The sequence below is a fragment of the Taudactylus pleione genome, unplaced genomic scaffold (genome assembly GCF_031769625.1).
Source record: "Taudactylus pleione unplaced genomic scaffold, aTauple2 ptg000571l, whole genome shotgun sequence".
In the NCBI taxonomy this organism is placed as follows: domain Eukaryota; kingdom Metazoa; phylum Chordata; class Amphibia; order Anura; family Myobatrachidae; genus Taudactylus; species Taudactylus pleione.
In genome coordinates, this window is record NW_028284973.1 from 10,626,093 (window position 1) to 10,653,081 (window position 26,989).

A 26,989-nucleotide genomic window follows, 5' to 3' on the forward strand; every position below is an offset into this window, starting at 1 on the left:
TTTTTTTGGCAGCTTTGGCCGGAATACTGGGCCCGGCAGCCTCTTCCATGTCATCCTCCTCACCTATTTGTGTAAATATTCAGATTTCTCAAAATCACAACTTGCCCAATCTTATGTTTCAAATAAATCATTGATACAAAATGCATGAAAGACTTACCGCCTGACTCTTGGGCATTGTTTCCCTGGTCTGTCGCCATGTCTGAGGTCCAATCCAGAAATACCCCAGAATTTTAATGTGTTTTCGTGACGTATTTATACATGCGTCCTTATTTTGCGGCCGCATCATTGATTGTGCGTTCCTATGATCCCTCCTTAATTTGTGCGGGAAACTAAACACTATTTATGGCTTGGTGTGTCTCGAGTCGAGGTGGCGTTTTTGGATTGTTGGAGGATACCTTGGCTGGAGTTTATTGTTTGCGTATAAAGGAGTTGGCAGTTGGAGATTATTTTGTTTGGTAGATTTGCGTTTTTATTTTCCGTTCTCTTTTTTGTTTTTTAATTTTTTTACCTCGTTTCTTGATTTGGTAAGTTTTGTGAAGTCTAACTTTTGATCAATTGTTGTTTCATTGTGTTTCTTCATTTTTGTAAATTTTGGATCAATAATTTCATATATTTTAGCTTTTGATTAATTTCGGACCCAAAGACCTTTTGATTTGGACTCTTATATATTTGCTCTTGGTAAGTCCATTTTTTAGCTTGTATTTGTGAACTAATTAGCGCATTTTTCACAGTTTGTATAGTGACTTGTATTTGCGAACTAATTAGCGCATTTTTACTACTTACTATTGTGACTTGCATTTGCGAACTAATTAGCGCATTTTTACTACTTACTATTGTGACTTGTATTTGCGAACTAATTAGCGCATTTTTACTACTTACTATTGTGACTTGTATTTGCGAACTAATTAGCGCATTTTTACTACTTACTATTGTGACTTGTATTTGCGAACTAATTAGCGCATTTTTACTACTTACTATTGTGACTTGTATTTGCGAACTAATTAGTGCATTTTTAAATGCTTATTACTATTTTTTTTTTTTTGAGGTTGCCCTTTCGCTTTTTGGGCAAACATTTCAACCCATTTTGATGTACTGTGTACAATGTCGTTTTGCTCTTTTGCCAAATGTGTGTTTCGCATATTTTAAGTTTGGTCTATCACAAAATTTAGAAACAAAAATGCACAGAGTGAATTTTTTAAAAAAAAAATTGTGATTAATTTCAGTTTGGACGTATCATGACAATACCCCGGCATGTAAGCAGCAATGGATGGTATCATCAAGCTAAGTTGTTTTGAATTTTCTTTTGGGGTGGGTCCAAAGCCTTACATTACAATCTTGCCATTTCAGGTTGATCTAGGGCGGATTGTTCTGGCCATGCTCCCGGAAGCCGACCAACCTCAATCTCGTCCCAGGCGTAGGCATCGTAGGCGTGCAAGGCCCCAGATATTTCGAACACGTGTCACCCTTTTTGGAATGCCCGATGATGAGGTTTTAAGACGCTACCGTCTTCCTCCCAAAATCATCATAGACACTCTCTCATTAATAGAGAGTGATCTGGAGCGGCAAATTGACAGTCCTACAGCAATACCACCACTTACGCAATTTATGGCGGTGTTACATTTCTGTGCCTCAGGATCGTTTCAAACAACGGTGGGAATAGTGGCAGGCATCTCACAATCCTCCTTTTCCCGGATCCTGAGGGCAGTGATGGAGGCACTTTTCAAGCACCTACATCATTTTATTCAAATGCCTTTGGATATGGGTGCCCTTAGTGTGGCCAAGGCCAATTTTTACCAAATAGCTGGCTTCCCACACATCATAGGGGTTGTGGATGGTACTCACATACCACTTCAGCCTCCAGCACGGCTGGAGACCATATTTCGAAACAGGAAACACTATCACTCCCTGAATGTAATGGTGGTATGTGATGCCTCCCTCCAGATCCTGTCCCTGAATGCAAAATTACCAGGAAGTGCACATGACTCCTTCGTCATCCGGCAATCAGGGATAATGCACAAATTAAACAACCTACAAGCTGGTGATGCGTGGCTTCTGGGTAAGTGTAGACCTTTAGTACATAACAATGTTAAGCTTGATACACAGTGATCCTGATGTTGTCTATTCTTTTTCACAGGAGACAGTGGATACCCTTGCATGCCCTGGCTGCTCACTCCTTACTTGGCTCCCACACCAGGTCCACAAAGTGAGTTTAATACCGCACTTACAGCCACCAGGCAAGTGGTGGAGCGCTGTATCGGCCTCTTAAAAGGCCGATTCAGATGCCTCCACTGCTCTGGTGGCGAGCTCATGTATTTGCCGGATATGGTTTCGAAAATTGTGGTCCTGTGTGGGATCTTTCACAACATCGCCATAAGGAGTGGTGTTCCAATGCAGCCAGAGGATGCCTTACCTGAGGATGGCCCCCCCGAGGTTGGTCGGAGGTCAGTATGTGGGGGGGCCATACGCGATGATGTGGCCCGATATTTTAGGTAATTATTGATCAAACAACAGTGTGTATACCCAATGTGTCACGGTTTTTTAACGTTCATCTTTTTTTATATTAATTCTTGCACCATCTTCTGTTTGTTTGCATAATCTTTGGCACTCCCACGATGACTACTTCCTGCTACCCTTCAAAAACCTTTCTGTGGAAACTTCGGGAATATATTCTGACACCAATATTGCAACGCCATATTTGTGAAATCATGTGGGCATGGACCTTCGTCAACCAGTTCTTGATTTGTTGTGTGTTTGTTTAGTGTTTTTGGTATGTGGAGTTTTTATGATTATCACTGTGTGTTTTGTTTGTGAGTGACCACTTTGTATTTTGATTTCTGTTGTGAATAAATATTTGGAGAGTGTAATTTGTTTCCTTTTTGGGCACGTTAGAAGCAAGTGTAAATAAAATCCCAAACGTTAATTTTACCTAAGGGGTAACCCAGTAATGAAGCAAGTGGAGCTAAAATGTAATATGTTTTCGGGGTACTAACCAACACAACAAGGAATCCTGTACAATCAGTTGCCTTCGTAAGATTGTACTAAGCAGGTTGGCCACCAAATAGGAACCTGAAAAATGGTGTAAACTATCATGTTGACCACCACAAAAAAGGAAAATGACATTGGTACTGGGAGGTGTTTCTTGTGCCTGTTTGCATTCAAAATACAACACACAATCTGTAGTGAGTTTCTGGGGCAAACCTTGCTTGAAGAGTCTACTTATGTCAGTGTAAAGAATCTTGGATTTACTCCAAACGCATGAGACAGAGCTTGATTTTAAACATATTTATTAAGAAACAATTTAAAAAAAATTAAAACAAAAAATTAATTCCGAAGGAGGACCAACAGATGGTCAAGGGCCTGCATTAGCCCGGTGACCTGCTCCCGCATACGGCCCACACAATTCTCAATCTCTTCCCGACGCCTCTGTTCCTCTGTGGGTGACAAAAGTTTGGGGATTAATAAATCGATAATGAAGCAACATTGTCAAAAAAAAAAAAACAAGCAAACACAAACTTACAAGCTTGTGGGCCAAAAATACATTACACGGATAAAACCCAGAAGCCCAAAATGTCGTATCCCAAAAATACAAGGGCCCTAAAAAAAGGCACACAGGTGTGATATGTGTATGGTGAAATCAGCAGGAACAGGTAAAGACAACCCCCAAAAATACCCTAAGGCGAAAAAATTTAAAAAAAAATGGGGACGACACATGATTACATACAAACAGTTTGTGGTGTCCAAAATAAACTTTAAAAACATACCGTTCTCCAAAACGAGAGAGCCAGAAGCCACTCCCTGGACCACCTCGGAGGTGGCTACATTCCCCAACCCGAGGGGCATGGTGTTTTCGCCATCCTGGGAGGGGGTATTTGGAGGAGGGATGGATGGAGGAGAGGGGGAATTGGGCTGGAGGGGAAGTAGGGCAGAAATTTCGGCCACAGGGTCTGTGGAGGAGGGGGGAATAGAGGAATTGGGGGTTGGAGAGAGGGGCCGGGACCGGCGTCTTGTGTGGCGATGCCTTCGTAGTGTTTGCTGTGCCCCTAAAAAATTACCAAAAAATTGTTGTTAGTTTCAACAGGAAACCAAAAAAAAAAAAATATATATAGGACAGACATGAAAACATGCACATGCAGATATGACTACAATGACTCAATAGGACAGACATGAAAACATGCACATGCAGATATGACTACAATGACTCAATAGGACAGACATGAAAACATGCACATGCAGATATGACTACAATGACTCAATAGGACAGACATGAAAACATGCACATGCAGATATGACTACAATGACTCAATAGGACAGACATGAAAACATGCACACGCAGTTAGGGCCCACAAGATAAACTTGAAAACCACAGTCCAGAACACTTACTTTCCGCAATCTGCATGCGAAAGCATGCCAGCAAGCGGGGCGTCCGCCGGTGCAGGTCCGACCACCTGCGCTCCAGCTGGTCAATATGTCAGCGTGAGCCGAAGGAGCGCAGGCGTCGACGTACCTCCGCATATGCGGAACGCTTGCGCCTGTTGGAGATGGGTGGAGGCTGACTGGTGATCCTCCTGTCCATCACCTCCGTCAGCACCAGCAGTTCGCGCCTGGTGAATGCGGCGGATCTCATGATGGCAATGGTGTTTTTTTTACAAAATATTTTTAATACAGCACCACAAAAAAATTTGATTGGCTAATGTATTTGGGAAATTAACAGGACAAATTCTATTGGTTAGTGTATGAGTCATGTGTTCGACAGGGCCACAAATCTCTGGAGAGTTATGATTGGCTTGATGCAGTGACATGCGTAAGCAAATTTAAATAAAGAAATGAACCACAGAAAAATTGTGGGGAGACAAACAAATAGAACAATTGTTTAATTGGGGCTAACATGTCTTTGGAACAATAAAAGCGAAGGTTTCAGCCGTACGTATTCTGCGAGCAAATACAAACACGGACAAGATTAAAGTTTATTGCATTGTGTTGAAAAAAAAAAAACAATTAAGCTAATTGATACATTGATTGGCATGATACGATTGAGGGAGGTAGGCCGAAAAAACGAGCAGGTAATCGGAATCTGACAGTCCCACTTCTGGTTTGTACTTGTGCGTGCGTTCCCTTCAAGCCATTTCGGGGATGTACGCTCGCTATTTGGCACGCTCGTTAGTCAGAGGAGGGGTCGCCTGAGTTTGGGGCGGATTTTTAGCTGCGTAGGAAAAAACGAGCGAGTGCTTGAATTTAAATATTTTTTTACGTACGGCGAACGTGCGTACGCCCACTTGCGAGTGGGTCTGAATCAGGGCCTATGATAAATTCAGCAGTTACATACTCTGGTACATTCAGCAGTTATGGACTTTGGTGCATTCAGCAGTTACGGACTATGATACATTCAGCAGTTACATACTATGGTACATTCAGCAGTTACGGACTCTGGTGCATTCAGCAGTTATGGACTCTGATGCATTCAGCAGTTACATACTCTGGTAAATTCAGCAGTTAGACCATGATACATACAGCAGTTGCAGACTGATACATTCAGCAGTTACGGACTATGATACATTCAGCAGTTACGGACTATGATACATTCAGCAGTTACCTACTCTGATGCATTCAGCAGTTACAGACTCTGGTGCATTCAGCAGTTACAGACTCAGGTACATTCAGCAGTTACCTACTCTGATGCATTCAGCAGTTACAGACTCTGGTGCATTCAGCAGTTACATACTCTGGTGCATTCAGGAGTTACAAACTCTGGTGCATTCAGCAGTTACGGACTCTGATGCATTCAGCAGTTACATATTCTGGTACATTCAGCAGTTACGGACTCTGGTGCATTCAGCAGTTACAGACTATGATACATTCAGCAGTTACATACTCTAGTACATTCAACAGTTATGGACTTTGGTGCATTCAGCAGTTACGGACTATGATACATTCAGCAGTTACATACTCTGGTACATTCAGCAGTTATGGACTATGATACATTCAGCAGTTACCTACTCTGATGCATTCAGCAGTTACAGACTCTGGTGCATTCAGCAGTTACAGACTCAGGTACATTCAGCAGTTACCTACTCTGATGCATTCAGCAGTTACAGACTCTGGTGCATTCAGCAGTTACATACTCTGGTGCATTCAGGAGTTACAAACTCTGGTGCATTCTGCAGTTATGGACTCTGATGCATTCAGCAGTTACATACTCTGGTACACTCAGCAGTTAGACCATGATACATACAGCAGTTGCAGACTGATACATTCAGCAGTTACGGACTATGATACATTCAGCAGTAACGGACTATGATACATTCAGCAGTTAGCTACTCTGATGCATTCAGCAGTTACATACTCTGGTGCATTCAGCAGTTACAGACTCTGGTGCATTCAGCTGTTACATACTCTGGTGCATTCAGCAGTTACAGACTCTGGTGCATTCAGCAGTTACAAACTCTGGTGCATTCAGCAGTTACGGATTCAGATGCATTGAGCAGTTACATACTCTGGTACATTCAACAGTTACGGACTCTGATGCATTCAGCAATTACATATTCTGGTAAATTCAGCAGTTAGACCATGATACATACAGCAGTTGCAGACTGATACATTCAGCAGTTACGGACTATGATACATTCAGCAGTTACGGACTACGATACATTCAGCAGTTACCTACTCTGATGCATTCAGCAGTTATAGACTCTGGTGCATTCAGCAGTTACAGACTCTGGTACATTCAGCAGTTACCTACTCTGATGCATTCAGCAGTTACGGACTCTTGTGCACTCAGCAGTTACAGACTCTAGTGCATTCAGCAGTAAAGGACTCTGCTGCATTCAGCAGTTATGGACTCTGGTGCATTCAGCAGTTACGGACTCTGGTGCATTCAGCAGTTACGGACTCTGGTGCATTCAGCAGTTACGGACTCTGGTGCATTCAGTAGTTACTGACTCTGGTGCATTCAGCAGTTACGGACTCTGGTGCATTCAGCAGTTACGGACTATGATACATTCAGCAGTTACATACTCTGGTACATTCAGCAGTTACGGACTCTGGTGCATTCAGCAGTTACGGACTCTGATGCATTCAGCAGTTACATACTCTGGTGCATTCAACAGTTACGGACTATGATACATTCAGCAGTTGCCTACTCTGATGCATTCAGCAGTTACATACTCTGGTGCATTCAGCAGTTACAGACTCTGGTGCAATCAGCAGTTACATACTCTGGTACATTCAGCAGTTACGGACTCTGGTGCATTCAGCAGTTACGGACTCTGATGCATTCAGCAGTTACATACTCTGGTGCATTCAACAGTTACGGACTCTGGTGCATTCAGCAGTTACGGACTCTGATGCATTCAGCAGTTACATACTCTGGTAAATTCAGCAGTTAGACCATGATACATACAGCAGTTGCAGACTGATACATTCAGCAGTTACGGACTATGATACATTCAGCAGTTACGGACTATGATACATTCAGCAGTTACCTACTCTGATGCATTCAGCAGTTATAGACTCTGGTGCATTCAGCAGTTACAGACTCTGGTACATTCAGCAGTTACCTACTCTGATGCATTCAGCAGTTACAGACTCTGGTGCATTCAGCAGTTACATACTCTGGTGCATTCAGCAGTTACAAACTCTGGTGCATTCTGCAGTTACAGACTATGATACATTCAGCAGTTACATACTCTGGTACATTCAGCAGTTACAAACTCTGGTGCATTCAGCAGTTACGGACTATGATACATTCAGCAGTTACATACTCTGGTACATATAGCAGTTATGGACTCTGGTGCATGCAGCAGTTACGGACTCTGATGCATTCAGCAGTTACATACTCTGGTATATTCAGCAGTTAGACCTTGATACATACAGCAGTTGCAGACTGATACATTCAGCAGTTACGGACTATGATACATTCAGCAGTTACCTACTCTAATGCATTCTGCAGTTACAGACTCTGGTGCATTCAGCAGTTACAGACTCTGGTGCATTCAGCAGTTACAGACTCTGGTGCATTCAGCAGTTGCAAACTCTGGTGCATTCAGCAGTTACAGACTCTGAAGCATTCAGCAGTTACATACTCTGGTACATTCAGAAGTTACGGACTCTGGTGCATTCAGCATTTATGGACTCTGGGGCGTTCAGCAGTTATGGACTCTGGTGCGTTCAGCAGTTACGGACTATGATACATTCAGCAGTTACATACTCTGGTACATTCAGCAGTTACCGACTCTGGTGCATTCAGCAGTTACTGACTCTGATGCATTCAGCAGTTACATACTCTGGAACATTCAGCAGTTATGGACTTTGGTGCATTCAGCAGTTACCAACTCTGATGCATTCAGCAGTTACATACTCTGATGCATTCAACAGTTACGGACTATGATACATTCAGCAGTTGCCTACTCTGATGCATTCAGCAGTTACATACTCTGGTGCATTCAGCAGTTACAGACTCTGGTGCAATCAGCAGTTACAGACTCTGGTGCATTCAGCAGTTACAGACTCTGGTACATTCAGCAGTTGCAAACTCTGGTGCATGCAGCAGTTACGGTCTCAGATGCATTCAGCAGTTACATACTCTGGTACATTCAGCAGTTACTGACTCTGGTGCATTCAGCAGTTACGGACTATGATACATTCAGCAGTTACATACTCTGGTACATTCAGCAGTTACGGACTCTGGTGCATTCAGCAGTTACCGACTCTGATGCATTCAGCAGTTACAAACTCTGGTACATTCAGCAATTAGGCCATGATACATACAGCAGTTGCAGACTGATACATTCAGCAGTTACGGACTATGATACATTCAGCAGTTACGGACTATGATACATTCGGCAGTTACCTACTCTGATGCATTCAGCAGTTACATACTCTGGTGCATTCAGCAGTTACAGACTCTGGTGCATTCAGCAGTTACAGACTCTGGTGCTTTCAGCAGTTACAAACTCTGGTGCATTCAGCAGTTACGGACTCTGATGCATTGAGCAGTTACAGACTCTGGTGCATTCAGCAGTTACGGACTCTGGTGCACTCAGCAGTTACAGACTCTGGTGCATTCAGCAGTTAAGGACTCTGGTGCATTCAGCAGTTACGGACTCTGGTGCATTCAGCAGTTACGGACTCTGGTGCATTCAGCAGTTACGGACTCTGGTGCATTCAGCAGTTACGGTCTCTGGTGCATTCAGTAGTTACAGACTCTGGTGCATTCAGCAGTTACGGACTCTGGTGCATTCAGCAGTTACGGACTATGATACATTCAGCAGTTACATACTCTGGCACATTCAGCAGTTACGGACTCTGGTGCATTCAGCAGTTATGGACTCTGATGCATTCTGCAGTTACATACTCTGGTGCATTCAGCAGTTACGGACTCTGGTGCAAACAGCAGTTACGGACTCTGGTGCATTCAGCAGTTACGGACTCTGGTGCATTCAGCAGTTACGGACTATGATACATTCAGCAGTTACAGACTCTGGTACATTCAGCAGTTACGGACTATGATACATTCAGCAGTCACATACTCTGGTACATTCAGCAGTTACATACTCTGGTGCATTCAGCAGTTACAGACTCTGATGCATTTAGCAGTTACATACTCTGGTGCATTCAGTAGTTACGGACTGTGATACATTCTGCGGTAACGAACTCTGGTGCTTTCAACGAAAAAATCAGACATTGGCCTCCACAGAAAAAAAATTAAATCAAAACAATTGACCCCAAAGAAAATAAAAATTCTAACTCAATTATTGCCCAGCCCCTACTAAAGTCTTACCTATCCTGATGGGAACAGAGATAGGATCTCTGAGTTGTCCCAGCCACGAGTGATACCGGCACCCAGCCGTCAGGTGTGTGTATGTAGCCTCAGTGACACTAAATCACATACACTGCAGATATAGAGCAGTCTGTGCGGGCAGGATAGTGATGTGGAGTGCTTGTCCTATGAGGTCATGCCCCTGAGTCTCATAGGTCATGGCCTGGGCATCGTCTGAGCTGCCCAGGGCTGCCCGGGCTTAAACTTAAACTGGCAGCAGCTGCTCACTGGCAGGAATGAGGGTTTTAATATAGTGCCCTTCAAACCCAACTGTAATTTCTAAGGCATGTTACCACTGTGTGAGTGCCGCACATCCCTGCAAAACAATGTAGCACGTCGCATGGACTGGCACTGACTGAGACGTGCGTGTATCTAGCACTGTAATAATGATGGCAGAACACATGTATAAAATGCTTTTCAAAAGTGTACTCAGGACTCGCACACCAAATGATTTAATCCTTTATTACACACTCAATTACAGCTCTTCATCCATGACAACTATATTGTACCAAATGACGGGTTCAGTCAGCCAATGAGCAAGCGGTAATACAGACATTGCTTTGTCTTTTTTTACGAATGCGCAGGGCAGTTTAGGAAAAGCGAAATCTAGTGGCCAGAAACTTGTACTACACTCTCCGGCTTTTCCAGCGCTTCAGTACATTACAATGGGATTCAATACGCCACGGCACAGTGCAACTAGCAGGGTGCGCTACATGGCGTATGGAGCAAAGATGTAGTAGGACACATCTGTATGCACTCTGGTGCATTCAGCAGTTACGGACTCTGGTGCATTCAGCAGTTACAGACTCTGGTGCATTCAGCAGTTAAAGACTCTGGTGCATTCAGCAGTTACAGACTCTTGTGCATTCAGCAGTTACGGACTCTGATGCATTCAGCAGTTACATACTCTGGTGCATTCAGCAGTTACTGACTCTGGCGCATTAAGCAGTTACGGACTCTGGTGCATTCAGCAGTTACGGACTCTGGTGCATTTAGCAGTTACGGACTATGATACATTCAGCAGTTACATACTCTGGTACATTGAGCAGTTACGGACTCTGGTGCATTCAGCAGTTACGGACTCTGATGCATTCAGCAGTTACATATTCTGGTGCATTCAGCAGTTACGGACTCTTGTGCATTCAGCAGTTACGGACTCTGATGCATTCAGCAGTTACATACTCTGGTGCATTCAGCAGTTACTGACTCTGGTGCATTAAGCAGTTACGGACTCTGGTGCATTTAGCAGTTACGGACTATGATATATTCAGCAGTTACATACTCTGGTACATTGAGCAGTTACGGACTCTGGTGCATTCAGCAGTTACGGACTATGATACATTCAGCAGTTACATACTCTGGTACATTGAGCAGTTACGGACTCTGGTGCATTCAGCAGTTACGGACTCTGATGCATTCAGCAGTTACATATTCTGGTGCGTTCAGCAGTTACGGACTCTGGTGCAAACAGCAGTTACAGACTCTGGTGCATTCAGCAGTTACGGACTCTGGTGCATTCAGCAGTTACAGACTCTTGTGCATTCAGCAGTTAAAGACTCTGGTGCATTCAGCAGTTACAGACTCTTGTGCATTCAGCAGTTACGGACTCTGATGCATTCAGCAGTTACATACTCTGGTGCATTCAGCAGTTACTGACTCTGGCGCATTAAGCAGTTACGGACTCTGGTGCATTTAGCAGTTACGGACTATGATATATTCAGCAGTTACATACTCTGGTACATTGAGCAGTTACGGACTCTGGTGCATTCAGCAGTTACGGACTATGATACATTCAGCAGTTACATACTCTGGTACATTGAGCAGTTACGGACTCTGGTGCATTCAGCAGTTACGGACTCTGATGCATTCAGCAGTTACATATTCTGGTGCGTTCAGCAGTTACGGACTCTGGTGCAAACAGCAGTTACAGACTCTGGTGCATTCAGCAGTTACGGACTCTGGTGCATTCAGCAGTTACGGACTCTGGTGCATTCAGCAGTTACGGACTATGATACATTCAGCAGTTACATTCTCTGGTACATTCAGCAGTTACGGACTCTGGTGCATTCAGCAGTTACGGGCTATGATACATTCAGCAGTTACAGACTCTGGTACATTCAGCAATTACGGACTATGATACATTCAGCAGTTACAGACTCTGGTACATTCAGCAGTTACGGACTATGATATATTCAGCAGTCACATACTCTGGTACATTCAGCAGTTACATACTCTGGTGCATTCAGCAGTTATGGACTGTGATACATTCTGTGGTAACGAACTCTTGTGCTTTCAACGAAAAAATCAGACATTGGCCTCCACAGAAAAAAAATCAAATCAAAACAATTGACCCCAAAGAAAATAAAAATTCAAACTCAATTATTGCCCAGCCCCTACTAAAGTCTTACCTATCCTGATGGGAACAGAGATAGGATCTCTGAGTTGTCCCAGCCACGAGTGATACCGGCACCCAGCCGTCAGGTGTGTGTATGTAGCCTCAGTGACACTAAATCACATACACTGCAGATATAGAGCAGTCTGTGCGGGCAGGATAGTGATGTGGAGTGCTTGTCCTATGAGGTCATGCCCCTGAGTCTCATAGGTCATGGCCTGGGCATCGTCTGAGCTGCCCAGGGCTGCCCGGGCATAAACTTAAACTGGCAGCAGCTGCTCACTGGCAGGAATGAGGGTTTTAATATAGTGCCCTTCAAACCCAACTGTAATTTCTAAGGCATGTTACCACTGTGTGAGTGCCGCACATCCCTGCAAAACAATGTAGCACGTCGCATGGACTGGCACTGACTGAGACGTGCGTGTATCTAGCACTGTAATAATGATGGCAGAACACATGTATAAAATGCTTTTCAAAAGTGTACTCAGGACACGCACACCAAATGATTTAATCCTTTATTACACACTCAATTACAGCTCTTGATCCATGACAACTATATTGTACCAAATGACGGGTTATGGACTCTGGTGCGTTCAGCAGTTACGGACTATGATACATTCAGCAGTTACATACTCTGGTACATTCAGCAGTTACCGACTCTGGTGCATTCAGCAGTTACAGACTCTGGTGCAATCAGCAGTTACATACTCTGGTGCATTCAGCAGTTACAGACTCTGGTGCATTCAGCATTTGCAAACTCTGATGCATTCAGCAGTTACATACTCTGATGCATTCAACAGTTACATACTCTGATGCATTCAACAGTTACGGACTATGATACATTCAGCAGTTGCCTACTCTGATGCATTCAGCAGTTACATACTCTGGTGCATTCAGCAGTTACAGACTCTGGTGCATTCAGCAGTTACAGACTCTGGTGCATTCAGCAGTTACGGACTATGATACATTCAGCAGTTACAGACTCTGGTGCATTCAGCAGTTATGGACTTTGGTGCATTCAGCAGTTACCGACTCTGATGCATTCAGCAGTTACATACTCTGATGCATTCAACAGTTACGGACTATGATACATTCAGCAGTTGCCTACTCTGATGCATTCAGCAGTTACATACTCTGGTGCATTCAGCAGTTACAGACTCTGGTGCAATCAGCAGTTACATACTCTGGTGCATTCAGCAGATACAGACTCTGGTGCATTCAGCAGTTGCAAACTCTGGTGCATTCAGCAGTTATGGTCTCTGATGCATTCAACAGTTACATACTCTGGTACATTCAGCAGTTACGGACTCTGGTGCATTCAGCAGTTATGGACTCTGGTGCATTCAGCAGTGACGGACTATGATACATTCAGCAGTTACATACTCTGGTACATTCAGCAGTTACATACTCTGGTACATTCAGCAGTTAGACCATGATACATACAGCAGTTGCAGACTGATACATTCAGCAGTTACGGACTATGATACATTCAGCAGTTACGGACTATGATACATTCGGCAGTTACCTACTCTGATGCATTCAGCAGTTACATACTCTGTTGCATTCAGCAGTTACAGACTCTGGTGCATTCAGCAGTTACAGACTCTGGTGCTTTCAGCAGTTACAAACTCTGGTGCATTCAGCAGTTACGGACTCTGATGCATTGAGCAGTTACATACTCTGGTACATTCAACAGTTACGGACTCTGGTGCATTCAGCAGTTACGGACTCTGGTGCACTCAGCAGTTACAGACTCTGGTGCATTCAGCAGTTAAGGACTCTGGTGCATTCAGCAGTTACGGACTCTGGTGCATTCAGCAGTTACGGACTCTGGTGCATTCAGCAGTTACGGACTCTGGTGCATTCAGTAGTTACAGACTCTGGTGCATTCAGCAGTTACGGACTCTGGTGCATTCAGCAGTTACGGACTATGATACATTCAGCAGTTACATACTCTGGCACATTCAGCAGTTACGGATTCTGGTGCATTCAGCAGTTATGGACTCTGATGCATTCTGCAGTTACATACTCTGGTGCATTCAGCAGTTACGGACTCTGGTGCAAACAGCAGTTACGGACTCTGGTGCATTCAGCAGTTACGGACTCTGGTGCATTCAGCAGTTACGGACTATGATACATTCAGCAGTTACAGACTCTGGTACATTCAGCAGTTATGGACTATGATACATTCAGCAGTCACATACTCTGGTACATTCAGCAGTTACATACTCTGGTGCATTCAGCAGTTACCTACTCTGATGCATTTAGCAGTTACATACTCTGGTGCATTCAGTAGTTACGGACTCTGATACATTCTGCGGTAACGAACTCTGGTGCTTTCAACGAAAAAATCAGACATTGGCCTCCACAGAAAAAAAATCAAATCAAAACAATTGACCCCAAAGAAAATAAAAATTCAAACTCAATTATTGCCCAGCCCCTACTAAAGTCTTACCTATCCTGATGGGAACAGAGATAGGATCTCTGAGTTGTCCCAGCCACGAGTGATACCGGCACCCAGCCGTCAGGTGTGTGTATGTAGCCTCAGTGACACTAAATCACATACACTGCAGATATAGAGCAGTCTGTGCGGGCAGGATAGTGATGTGGAGTGCTTGTCCTATGAGGTCATGCCCCTGAGTCTCATAGGTCATGGCCTGGGCATCGTCTGAGCTGCCCAGGGCTGCCCGGGCTTAAACTTAAACTGGCAGCAGCTGCTCACTGGCAGGAATGAGGGTTTTAATATAGTGCCCTTCAAACCCAACTGTAATTTCTAAGGCATGTTACCACTGTGTGAGTGCCGCACATCCCTGCAAAACAATGTAGCACGTCGCATGGACTGGCACTGACTGAGACGTGCGTGTATCTAGCACTGTAATAATGATGGCAGAACACATGTATAAAATGCTTTTCAAAAGTGTACTCAGGACTCGCACACCAAATGATTTAATCCTTTATTACACACTCAATTACAGCTCTTGATCCATGACAACTATATTGTACCAAATGACGGGTTCAGTCAGCCAATGAGCAAGCGGTAATACAGACATTGCTTTGTCTTTTTTTACGAATGCGCAGGGCAGTTTAGGAAAAGCGAAATCTAGTGGCCAGAAACTTGTACTACACTCTCCGGCTTTTCCAGCGCTTCAGTACATTACAATGGGATTCAATACGCCACGGCACAGTGCAACTAGCAGGGTGCGCTACATGGCGTATGGAGCAAAGATGTAGTAGGACACATCTGTATGCACTCTGGTGCATTCAGCAGTTACGGACTATGGTGCATTCAGCAGTTACAGACTCTGGTGCATTCAGCAGTTAAAGACTCTGGTGCATTCAGCAGTTACAGACTCTTGTGCATTCAGCAGTTACGGACTCTGATGCATTCAGCAGTTACATACTCTGGTGCATTCAGCAGTTACTGACTCTGGCGCATTAAGCAGTTACGGACTCTGGTGCATTCAGCAGTTACGGACTCTGGTGCATTTAGCAGTTACGGACTATGATACATTCAGCAGTTACATACTCTGGTACATTGAGCAGTTACGGACTCTGGTGCATTCAGCAGTTACGGACTCTGATGCATTCAGCAGTTACATATTCTGGTGCATTCAGCAGTTACGGACTCTGGTGCAAACAGCAGTTATGGACTCTGGTGCATTCAGCAGTTAAAGACTCTGGTGCATTCAGCAGTTACAGACTCTTGTGCATTCAGCAGTTACGGACTCTGATGCATTCAGCAGTTACATACTCTGGTGCATTCAGCAGTTACTGACTCTGGCGCATTAAGCAGTTACGGACTCTGGTGCATTCAGCAGTTACGGACTCTGGTGCATTTAGCAGTTACGGACTATGATACATTCAGCAGTTACATACTCTGGTACATTGAGCAGTTACGGACTCTGGTGCATTCAGCAGTTACGGACTCTGATGCATTCAGCAGTTACATATTCTGGTGCATTCAGCAGTTACGGACTCTGGTGCAAACAGCAGTTACGGACTCTGGTGCATTCAGCAGTTACGGACTCTGGTGCATTCAGCAGTTACGGACTCTGGTGCATTCAGCAGTTACTGACTATGATACATTCAGCAGTTACAGACTCTGGCACATTCAGCAGTTACGGATTCTGGTGCATTCAGCAGTTATGGACTCTGATGCATTCTGCAGTTACATACTCTGGTGCATTCAGCAGTTACGGACTCTGGTGCAAACAGCAGTTACGGACTCTGGTGCATTCAGCAATTACGGACTATGATACATTCAGCAGTTACAGACTCTGGTACATTCAGCAGTTACGGACTATGATACATTCAGCAGTCACATACTCTGGTACATTCAGCAGTTACATACTCTGGTGCATTCAGCAGTTACCTACTCTGATGCATTTAGCAGTTACATACTCTGGTGCATTCAGTAGTTACGGACTCTGATACATTCTGCGGTAACGAACTCTGGTGCTTTCAATGAAAAAATCAGACATTGGCCTCCACAGAAAAAAAATCAAATCAAAACAATTGACCCCAAAGAAAATAAAAATTCAAACTCAATTATTGCCCAGCCCCTACTAAAGTCTTACCTATCCTGATGGGAACAGAGATAGGATCTCTGAGTTGTCCCAGCCACGAGTGATACCGGCACCCAGCCGTCAGGTGTGTGTATGTAGCCTCAGTGACACTAAATCACATACACTGCAGATATAGAGCAGTCTGTGCGGGCAGGATAGTGATGTGGAGTGCTTGTCCTATGAGGTCATGCCCCTGAGTCTCATAGGTCATGGCCTGGGCATCGTCTGAGCTGCCCAGGGCTGCCCGGGCTTAAACTTAAACTGGCAGCAGCTGCTCACTGGCAGGAATGAGGGTTTTAATATAGTGCCCTTCAAACCCAACTGTAATTTCTAAGGCATGTTACCACTGTGTGAGTGCCGCACATCCCTGCAAAACAATGTAGCACGTCGCATGGACTGGCACTGACTGAGACGTGCGTGTATCTAGCACTGTAATAATGATGGCAGAACACATGTATAAACTGCTTTTCAAAAGTGTACTCAGGACTCGCACACCAAATGATTTAATCCTTTATTACACACTCAATTACAGCTCTTGATCCATGACAACTATATTGTACCAAATGACGGGTTCAGTCAGCCAATGAGCAAGCGGTAATACAGAGATTGCTTTGTCTTTTTTTACGAATGCGCAGGGCAGTTTAGGAAAAGCGAAATCTAGTGGCCAGAAACTTGTACTACACTCTCCGGCTTTTCCAGCGCTTCAGTACATTACAATGGGATTCAATACGCCACGGCACAGTGCAACTAGCAGGGTGCGCTACATGGCGTATGGAGCAAAGATGTAGTAGGACACATCTGTATGCACTCTGGTGCATTCAGCAGTTACGGACTCTGGTGCATTCAGCAGTTACAGACTCTGGTGCATTCAGCAGTTAAAGACTCTGGTGCATTCAGCAGTTACAGACTCTTGTGCATTCAGCAGTTACGGACTCTGATGCATTCAGCAGTTACATACTCTGGTGCATTCAGCAGTTACTGACTCTGGCGCATTCAGCAGTTACGGACTCTGGTGCATTCAGCAGTTACGGACTCTGGTGCATTTAGCAGTTACGGACTATGATACATTCAGCAGTTACATACTCTGGTACATTGAGCAGTTACGGACTCTGGTGCATTCAGCAGTTACGGACTCTGATGCATTCAGCAGTTACATATTCTTGTGCATTCAGCAGTTACGGACTCTGGTGCAAACAGCAGTTATGGACTCTGGTGCATTCAGCAGTTACGGACTCTGGTGCATTCAGCAGTTACGGACTCTGGTGCATTCAGCAGTTACGGACTATGATACATTCAGCAGTTACAGACTCTGGTACATTCAGCAATTACGGACTATGATACATTCAGCAGTTACAGACTCTGGTACATTCAGCAGTTACGGACTATGATACATTCAGCAGTCACATACTCTGGTACATTCAGCAGTTACATACTCTGGTGCATTCAGCAGTTATGGACTGTGATTCATTCTGTGGTAACGAACTCTGGTGCTTTCAACGAAAAAATCAGACATTGGCCTCCACAGAAAAAAAATCAAATCAAAACAATTGACCCCAAAGAAAATAAAAATTCAAACTCAATTATTGCCCAGCCCCTACTAAAGTCTTACCTATCCTGATGGGAACAGAGATAGGATCTCTGAGTTGTCCCAGCCACGAGTGATACCGGCACCCAGCCGTCAGGTGTGTGTATGTAGCCTCAGTGACACTAAATCACATACACTGCAGATATAGAGCAGTCTGTGCGGGCAGGATAGTGAAGTGGATTGCTTGTCCTATGAGGTCATGCCCCTGAGTCTCATAGGTCATGGCCTGGGCATCGTCTGAGCTGCCCAGGGCTGCCCGGGCATAAACTTAAACTGGCAGCAGCTGCTCACTGGCAGGAATGAGGGTTTTAATATAGTGCCCTTCAAACCCAACTGTAATTTCTAAGGCATGTTACCACTGTGTGAGTGCCGCACATCCCTGCAAAACAATGTAGCACGTCGCATGGACTGGCACTGACTGAGACGTGCGTGTATCTAGCACTGTAATAATGATGGCAGAACACATGTATAAAATGCTTTTCAAAAGTGTACTCAGGACACGCACACCGAATGATTTAATCCTTTATTACACACTCAATTACAGCTCTTGATCCATGACAACTATATTGTACCAAATGACGGGTTCAGTCAGCCAATGAGCAAGCGGTAATACAGACATTGCTTTGTCTTTTTTTACAAATGTGCAGGGCAGTTTAGGAAAAGCGAAATCTAGTGGCCAGAAACTTGTACTACACTCTCCGGCTTTTCCAGCGCTTCAGTACATTACAATGGGATTCAATACGCCACGGCACAGTGCTACTAGCAGGGTGCGCTACATGGCGTATGGAGCAAAGATGTAGTAGGACACATCTGTATGCACTCTGGTGCATTCAGCAGTTACGGACTCTGGTGCATTCAGCAGTTACAGACTCTGGTGCATTCAGCAGTTACGGACTCTGGCGCATTCAGCAGTTACGGACTCTGGCGCATTCAGGAATTACAGACTCTGGCGCATTCAGCAGTTACGAACTCTGGTGCATTCAGCAGTTATGAACTCTGGTGCATTCAGCAGTTACAGACTCTGGTGCATTCAGCAGTTACAGACTCTGGTGCATTCAGCAGTTACAGACTCTGGTGCATTCAGAAGTTACAGACTCTGGCGCATTCAGGAATTACAGACTCTGGCGCATTCAGCAGTTACGAACTCTGGTGCATTCAGCAGTTACGAACTCTGGTGCATTCAGCAGTTACAGACTCGGGTGCATTCAGCAGTTACAGACTCTGGTGCATTCAGCAGTTACAGACTCTGGCGCATTCAGCAGTTACAGACTCTGGTGCATTCAGAAGTTACAGACTCTGGTGCATTCAGGAATTACAGACTCTGGCGTATTCAGCAGTTACGAACTCTGGTGCATTCAGCAGTTACGAACTCTGGTGCATTCAGCAGTTACAGACTCTGGTGCATTCAGCAGTTACAGACTCTGGCGCATTCAGCAGTTACAGACTCTGGCGCATTCAGCAGTTATAGACTCTGGCGCATTCAGAAGTTACAGACTCTGGCGCATTCAGGAATTAGACTCTGGCGCATTCAGCAGTTACGAACTCTGGTGCATTCAGCAGTTACAGACTCTGGTGCATTCAGCAGTTACAGACTCTGGTGATTTCAGCAGTTACAGACTCTGGTGATTTCAGCAGTTACAGACTCTGGTGCATTCAGCAGTTACAGACTCTGGTGCATTCAGCAGTTACGAACTCTGTTGCATTCAACAGTTACAGACTCTGGTGCATTCAGCAGTTATAGACTCTGGTGATTTCAGCAGTTACGGACTCTGGTGCATTCAGCAGTTACAGACTCTGGTGCATTCAGCAGTTAAGGACTCTGGTGCATTCAGCAGTTACGGACTCTGGTGCATTCAGCAGTTATGGACTCTGGTGCATTCAACAGTTACAGATTCTGGTGCATTCAGTAGTTACAGACTCTGGTGCATTCAGCAGTTTAGGACTCTGGTGCATTCAGCACAGACTCTGGTTCATTCAGCATTTACAGACTCTGGTGCATACAGCAGTTACAGATTCTGGTGCTTTCAGTAGTTACAGACTCTGGTGCATTCAGCAGTTATGGACTCTGGTGCATTCTGCAGTTTAGGACTCTGGTGCATTCAGCAGTTACGGACTCTGGTGCATTCATGAAACTGGTACTAAGGAAATAATTAAGTTAACCAATAGCGACCAATTGGATGCATTCTTTCATTTTCTAAAATGCATTCTAGTAATTATATTTATGACCTGATGATTGGTCTAAAGATCTGAACACACGTTCCAGTTCTGAACATACGTTCCAGAAATGTGTCCTTAAGGCTTAAATATTCACGCAAATAAAATGCTGTGGTGGCCAATTTGGCAGGGGTGTATACCATTTCAGTCATACAATCTATGAGTTCTGCATTTAGGCCCTCATTCAGAGCCGCTCGTTAACAGCAGTACGCTCGTTGCGTTCCGATGTTGACTAACCGCGCATGCGTCGGTGTTACACTGCGCATGTGCGTACGGCAGATTGCGAGCTTATTTTGTCTCGTTCGTCAAATAGCGTACGGGAAGTGCCATGTCAAATGTGATTAACAGAACAGGGCGTTTTTGGGTGTTGACGGGGGAGGAGATGGAAAAACGCAGGTGTGGCGAGGCGTTTTTGGGGCGTACATACATTAACAAATGCGAACGTCAAATGTGTTCATACCAACTCATACGTCACTGGATGATCCTCTTTGCCTTCAAAATGCTCGCACAGCTTATGGGCTGGATAACTCGACCACAGTGGCGATGGCCTTCTCCTCCGTCCCGGCACTCCACGATGTAGCATCGATTAATCACGGCTTGTCAGAAAGTCAATTAGTGTTGAATTGAAAACCGGCTTGGTATGTGTTTTGAAAGCAGTTTTTTTGGATAGCACAAAACCGAACGCAGGTGGAAATCATAGCTGCTAATGTCTGGATTACACAATCAATTAGCGTACATTTGTGGGGGTGTATTTTGGCCGCAATGTGTTCTTTTTGGACTATTGTAACAATAATGTCATCATGTTTAGGTTTGGTGCCTCATTTTGTGTTTGCAAGGTGATTTTTCCTCCTTAGGTAATGTTTTAAACGTTCCTTAACGAGCCCTTTTTTTCCAATGTGTAATTTTTTAGGTTGAACGTTGTTGGCTTGTGGGCCTGGATTAAATGTAACCCATTTTTAAAATAATGTCAGAATACAAAGTCGTACATTTGATGTAAATTTATTGGTATCCCCCAAAAAATTAATGCCCCCAAAAATGAATGCACATATTTAACACAAACATTTTTGGCAGTGTTCATTCCACAATATTTATTAATTGTGCAAACAATAAATTGTTGTTAAACGTAAATGCAAAAATTAAAAACAATTCACAAGAAAGGAGAGGGAAGTTTTGGCCAGAAAGGAATATGAGGCAAGCACAGAAGGAGTGTGGGAAACGTAGCCAATGCCGTTTGGCTGAGGGAGGGAGGGCGTCAGACCGGGTCCGGGATGTCATCGGGCTGGCCTGTCCAGAGGCAGATGTTGTGGCCTCTGGACTAGGCACAGGGTTAGGCACATTTGGAGGATTGGCTGATGTTGTGCCAGAGGTGGAGGATCCTGATGTTCCGGCAGGAAGGGAGGTCGGCTCCACCATGTGCTGGCGAACGAGCTGCTCCAGGGCATTGGCGATGCGGATGTTGGCCCTGGTATTTTCCACCAGGGCCTGACCAATGGTCACGTTGGCCGCAGCATTTTGCTCCAGGGCCTCAGCCACCCGTACCAGACTGGCGTCCATCCTCTGCAGAATCTCCGTATGGAAATCCGATTTAAAATTGAGTTCTGTGAGGAGGGACACTGCCTGCGAGGGGGATTGCCCAGGACTGGCTTCTGCAGGGTCCTCAGCCGGATGTACTGGTTCATCCCCTGTAGAGCCTGCAGAAATTCTGCGGCCAAGGCTCCCCTCTGGAGCAGACTCATCCGCCTGTGTCTCTGTTGGAAAAATGAGAAAAGATTCACATTAGAATCTACATATTGGCACAATAACATTTCAGAGTTGGTGACATCACAATATTTACCTGGGACAACATGAGGAGCCGCAAAGTCTGGCATGTCCGTATCCATGTTGGACACGCCAAACACCTCCACAGCCTGCACACACCCCTGTGCCAGCTCTTCTAAATCAGTCAACTCCAATGACACAGGGGTGGGACCTCCACCCGTCCCCCTTGCATGCCTAGCCCTGTCCGCCATTTTTTGTTTCAGGCGATATTTGAAGTCGCCCCATCTGTGGGTGAAAAAGGAACCATTATTTTTTATTTTATTTTGTTTTTGGTTTTAGGGTGGTCAAGTGTTTACTTACCGCCGTTTGACATCCCGGGCTAGACGGACATAATCACCCACCCTATTGACCTCAACGGCTACCTCTTCCCACATTCTCCACTTCTGGCTTGAACTCATATTCCTGTCTGCCTGTGGCAGGATGTCCACACACTTCTGAATCAAAACCTCCATCTCCTTTCTTGTGAATTGTGGATGCCTTTTCTTTTTGGCAGCTTTGCCCGGAATACTGGGCCCAGCAGCCTCTTCCATGTCATCCTCCTCACCTATTTGTGTAAATTTGGAGAATTCTCAACTTCACAACTTGCACAATATTATGTTTCTAATTAATCATTGAGTCAAAATGAATGAAATACTTACCGCCAGACTGTCCATTGTTTCCCTGGTCTGTAGCCATGTCTGAGCTCCAAACAAGAAATACACCAGAATTTTGTTTTTGTCTCGTGACGTATTTATACATGCGTCCTTATTTTGCGGCCGCAACATTGATTGTGCGTTCCTATGATCCCTCCTTAATTTGTGCGGGAAACGAAACACTATTTATGGCTTGGGGCGTCTCGATTCGAGGTGGCGTTTTTTGAATGTTGGAGGTTACGTTGGTTGGAGTTGATTGTTGGCTGGTGTAGGAGTTTGCGTTTTTGGAAGTAGTTTTTTTGGATACATTCGTTTTTTGATTTCCGTTAGTTTTTTTTCGGGTGTAATTTTTTTGGTCGTTTCCAGTTTTGGTAAGTTTTGGGAAGTCTAACTTTGAGTCAATTTGTCTCTCATTCTGGTTAAGAATTTTCTAATTTTTTTTTTCCGTCATTTCATCTCTCTTAGGTTTTATTTTGGCTCTGCCCCAAAGACCTTTTGATCCGGATTCTTATATATTATCTCTTGGTAAGTTCATTTGTTAAATTGTTTTGGAAATGTTCTTGTTTGTCTTTACGCAACTTTGGTTGGCCTTACACATGTAACCTTTGTTTTTCCAAATCCGAAATCTGTGTTTATTTTTTGTTTATTTACGCTGCGTTTTTGTAACTTGTCTTTGCGAACTAATTAGCGCATTTTTATTACTTTCAATTGTGACTTGTCTTTGCGAACTAATTAGCGCATTTTTATTACTTTCAATTGTGACTTGTCTTTGCGAACTAATTAGCGCATTTTTATTACTTTCAATTGTGACTTGTCTTTGCGAACTAATTAGCGCATTTTTATTACTTTCAATTGTGACTTGTCTTTGCGAAGTAATTAGCGCTTTGTGAAATGCTTATTCATCCTGTAAAATTGTTTGTGTTTTCTCTGGAGCATTTGTTGCTTACATTTGGCCCCAATTTGGCGTAGTGTGCGCAATGTCGTTTTGCTCTTTGCCCAAATGTGTGTTTCTCCCCTTTTATGTTTGGTCTTGCTTAAAATTTGGATTCAGAAATGGCCAGCATAAAATGATGTATATTTATGTTGTGATTAATTCCAGTTTGCACATATCATGACAATACCCCGGCATGTAAGCATCAATGGATGGTATCTTCAAGCTAAGTGAAATTTTTAATTTTTGGGGGGGTTAAAAAGCCTGACATTCAAATCTTGCCATTTCAGGTTGATCTGGGTCGGATTGTTCTGGCCATGCTCCCGGAAGCCGACCAACCTCAATCTCGTCCCAGGCGTAGGCATCGTAGGCGTGCAAGGCCCCAGATATTTCGAACACATGTCACCCTTTTTGGAATGCCCGATGATGAGGTTTTAAGATGCTACCGTCTTCCTCCCAAAATCATCACAGACACTCTCTCATTAATAGAGAGTGATCTTGAGCGGCAAATTGACAGTCCTACAGCAATACCACCACTTACGCAATTTATGGCAGTGTTACATTTCTGTGCCTCAGGATCGTTTCAAACAACGGTGGTAATAGTGGCGGGCATATCACAATCCTCCTTTTCCCGGATCCTGAGGGCAGTGATGGAGGCCCTTTTCAAGCACCTCCATCATTTTATTCAAATGCCTTTGGATATGGGTGCCCTTAGTGTGGCCAAGGCCAATTTTTACCAAATAGCTGGCTTCCCACACATCATAGGGGTTGTGGATGGTACTCACATACCACTTCAGCCTCCAGCACGGCTGGAGGCAATATTTAGAAACCGGAAACACTATCACTCCCTCAATGTAATGGTGGTATGTGATGCCTCCCTCCAGATCCTGTCCCTGAATGCAAAATTACCAGGAAGTGCACATGACTCCTTCGTCATCCGGCAATCAGGGATATGGCACAAATTAACCAACCTACAAGCTGGTGATGCGTGGCTTCTGGGTAAGTGGAGACCTTTAGTACATAACAATGTTAAGCTTCATACAGAGTGATCCTGATGTTGTCTATTCTTTTTCACAGGAGACAGTGGCTACCCTTGCATGCCCTGGCTGCTCACTCCTTATTTGGCTCCCACACCAGGGCCACAAAGTGAGTATAATTCCGCACTTACAGCCCCAGGCAAGTGGTGGAGTGCTGTATCGGCCTTTTAAAAGGCTGATTCAGATGCCTCCACCGCTCTGGTGGCGAGCTCATGTATTTGCCGGATATGGTTTCGAAAATTGTGGTCCTGTGTGGGATATTTCACAACATCGCCATAAGGAGTGGTGTCCCAATGCAGCCAGAGGATGTCTTACCTGAGGATGGCCCCCCCGAGGTTGGTCGGAGGTCAGTATGTGGGGGGGCCATACGCGATGATGTGGTGGCCAGATTTTTTAGTTAATTATTGACAAAACAACAGTGTTTATACCTAATGTGGTAGGGTTTGTTTGAGAACATCTAATTATTTATTTTTATTTTCTCCATCTTCTGTTTTCTCACATAATCTTTGGCACTCCAACGATGACTACTTCCTGCTACCCTTAAAAAACCTGTATGTGGACATTTTGGGGATATATTATGGAACCCATATTGCAACGCCATATTTGTGGAATCATGTTGGCATGGTCCTTCGTCAACCAGTTCTTGATTTGTTGTTTTTTATTTGGTTTTGTTGGTATATGTTGTATTTGTGATTATCACTGTATGTTTTGTTTGTGAGTGACCACTTTGATTTTTCAGTTATGTTGTGAATAAATGTTTTGAGAGTGAAATTTTGGACCTTTTTTTGAACGTTACAAGCAAGTGTAACCAGTTTCACACACGTAACATTTGACTAAGGGGTAATCCAGTACTGACGCCAGTTGAGCAAAAATGTAATATGTTTTCAGGGTCCAAACCAACACCCAAAGGAATCCTGTACAATCATTTTGCTTCGTAATATTGGCCTAAGCAGCTTGCACCCCAACTAGGAACCTGTATAATGTAGCAATATCTAATTGTGACTACACCAAAAAAGGGAAATGAGATTGTTACTGTTAGGTGTTTCTTGTGGCTGTTTTACATAAAAATACAACACACTATCTTAGTGTCAAAAATTGGTAATCCTTGCAGGAACAGTCTACTTATGTCAGGGTAAACAATCTCTGATTTTGAAAAAACGAATGAGCCAGAACGTTACTTAGAAAATAACACTTTATTTATAAATTGTCAAAAAACAAAAAAAACTAGTCCCTAAGGAGGACCGACATATGGTCAAGGACCACCAGCAGACCAATGATATTGTGGCGCATCCGGCCCACACAGGCGGCTAATTCGGCCCGACACCTCTGTTCCTCTGTGGGTGAGAAAAGTGTGGGGATTAATACAACAATAATGAAACCACATTAAAAAACAAGGCAAAACCAAAACCCCCCAAAAAAACAAAAAAAAAAACAAAACCAGATTTACACCATTAAAACACATCAACCAAAAATGGTGTATGCCAAAAATACAAGGCCAATGTACAAATTCCGACAGGTGTGATATGTGTATGTTGAAATCAGCAGTAACAGGTAAAGGCAATCTGCAAAATCCCCAAAAGTCTAGCAAAAAACCCCAAAAAAAGGAACGACACATCATTACATACAAACAGTTTGTGTCGGAAAAAAAACCCAAAGAAAAACATACCGGAAGATAAAACGGCAGCTCCGGAAGGCCCTCCCTCGTCCTCCTCGGAGGTGCCTCCATTCCCCAATGATCGGGGCGGGGTAATTACCGATTCCGGGGAGGGGGTAATTCGAAGAGGGGTGGTTGGAGGAGAGGGGGAATTGGGACGGAGGGGAAGGAGCCCCGAAATTTCACCCAGAGGGTCTTGGAAGGCTGGGGAGGAGTGGGGAATAGGGGAATTTGTGGTTGTGGAGTGTTGGCTGGGGGTTGGGGAGAGTGGCCGTGAGCGCCGTCTGGGCTGACGATGACGTCGTAGTCTTTGCTGGGCCCCTAAAAGATGTGAAACAAATTGTGGT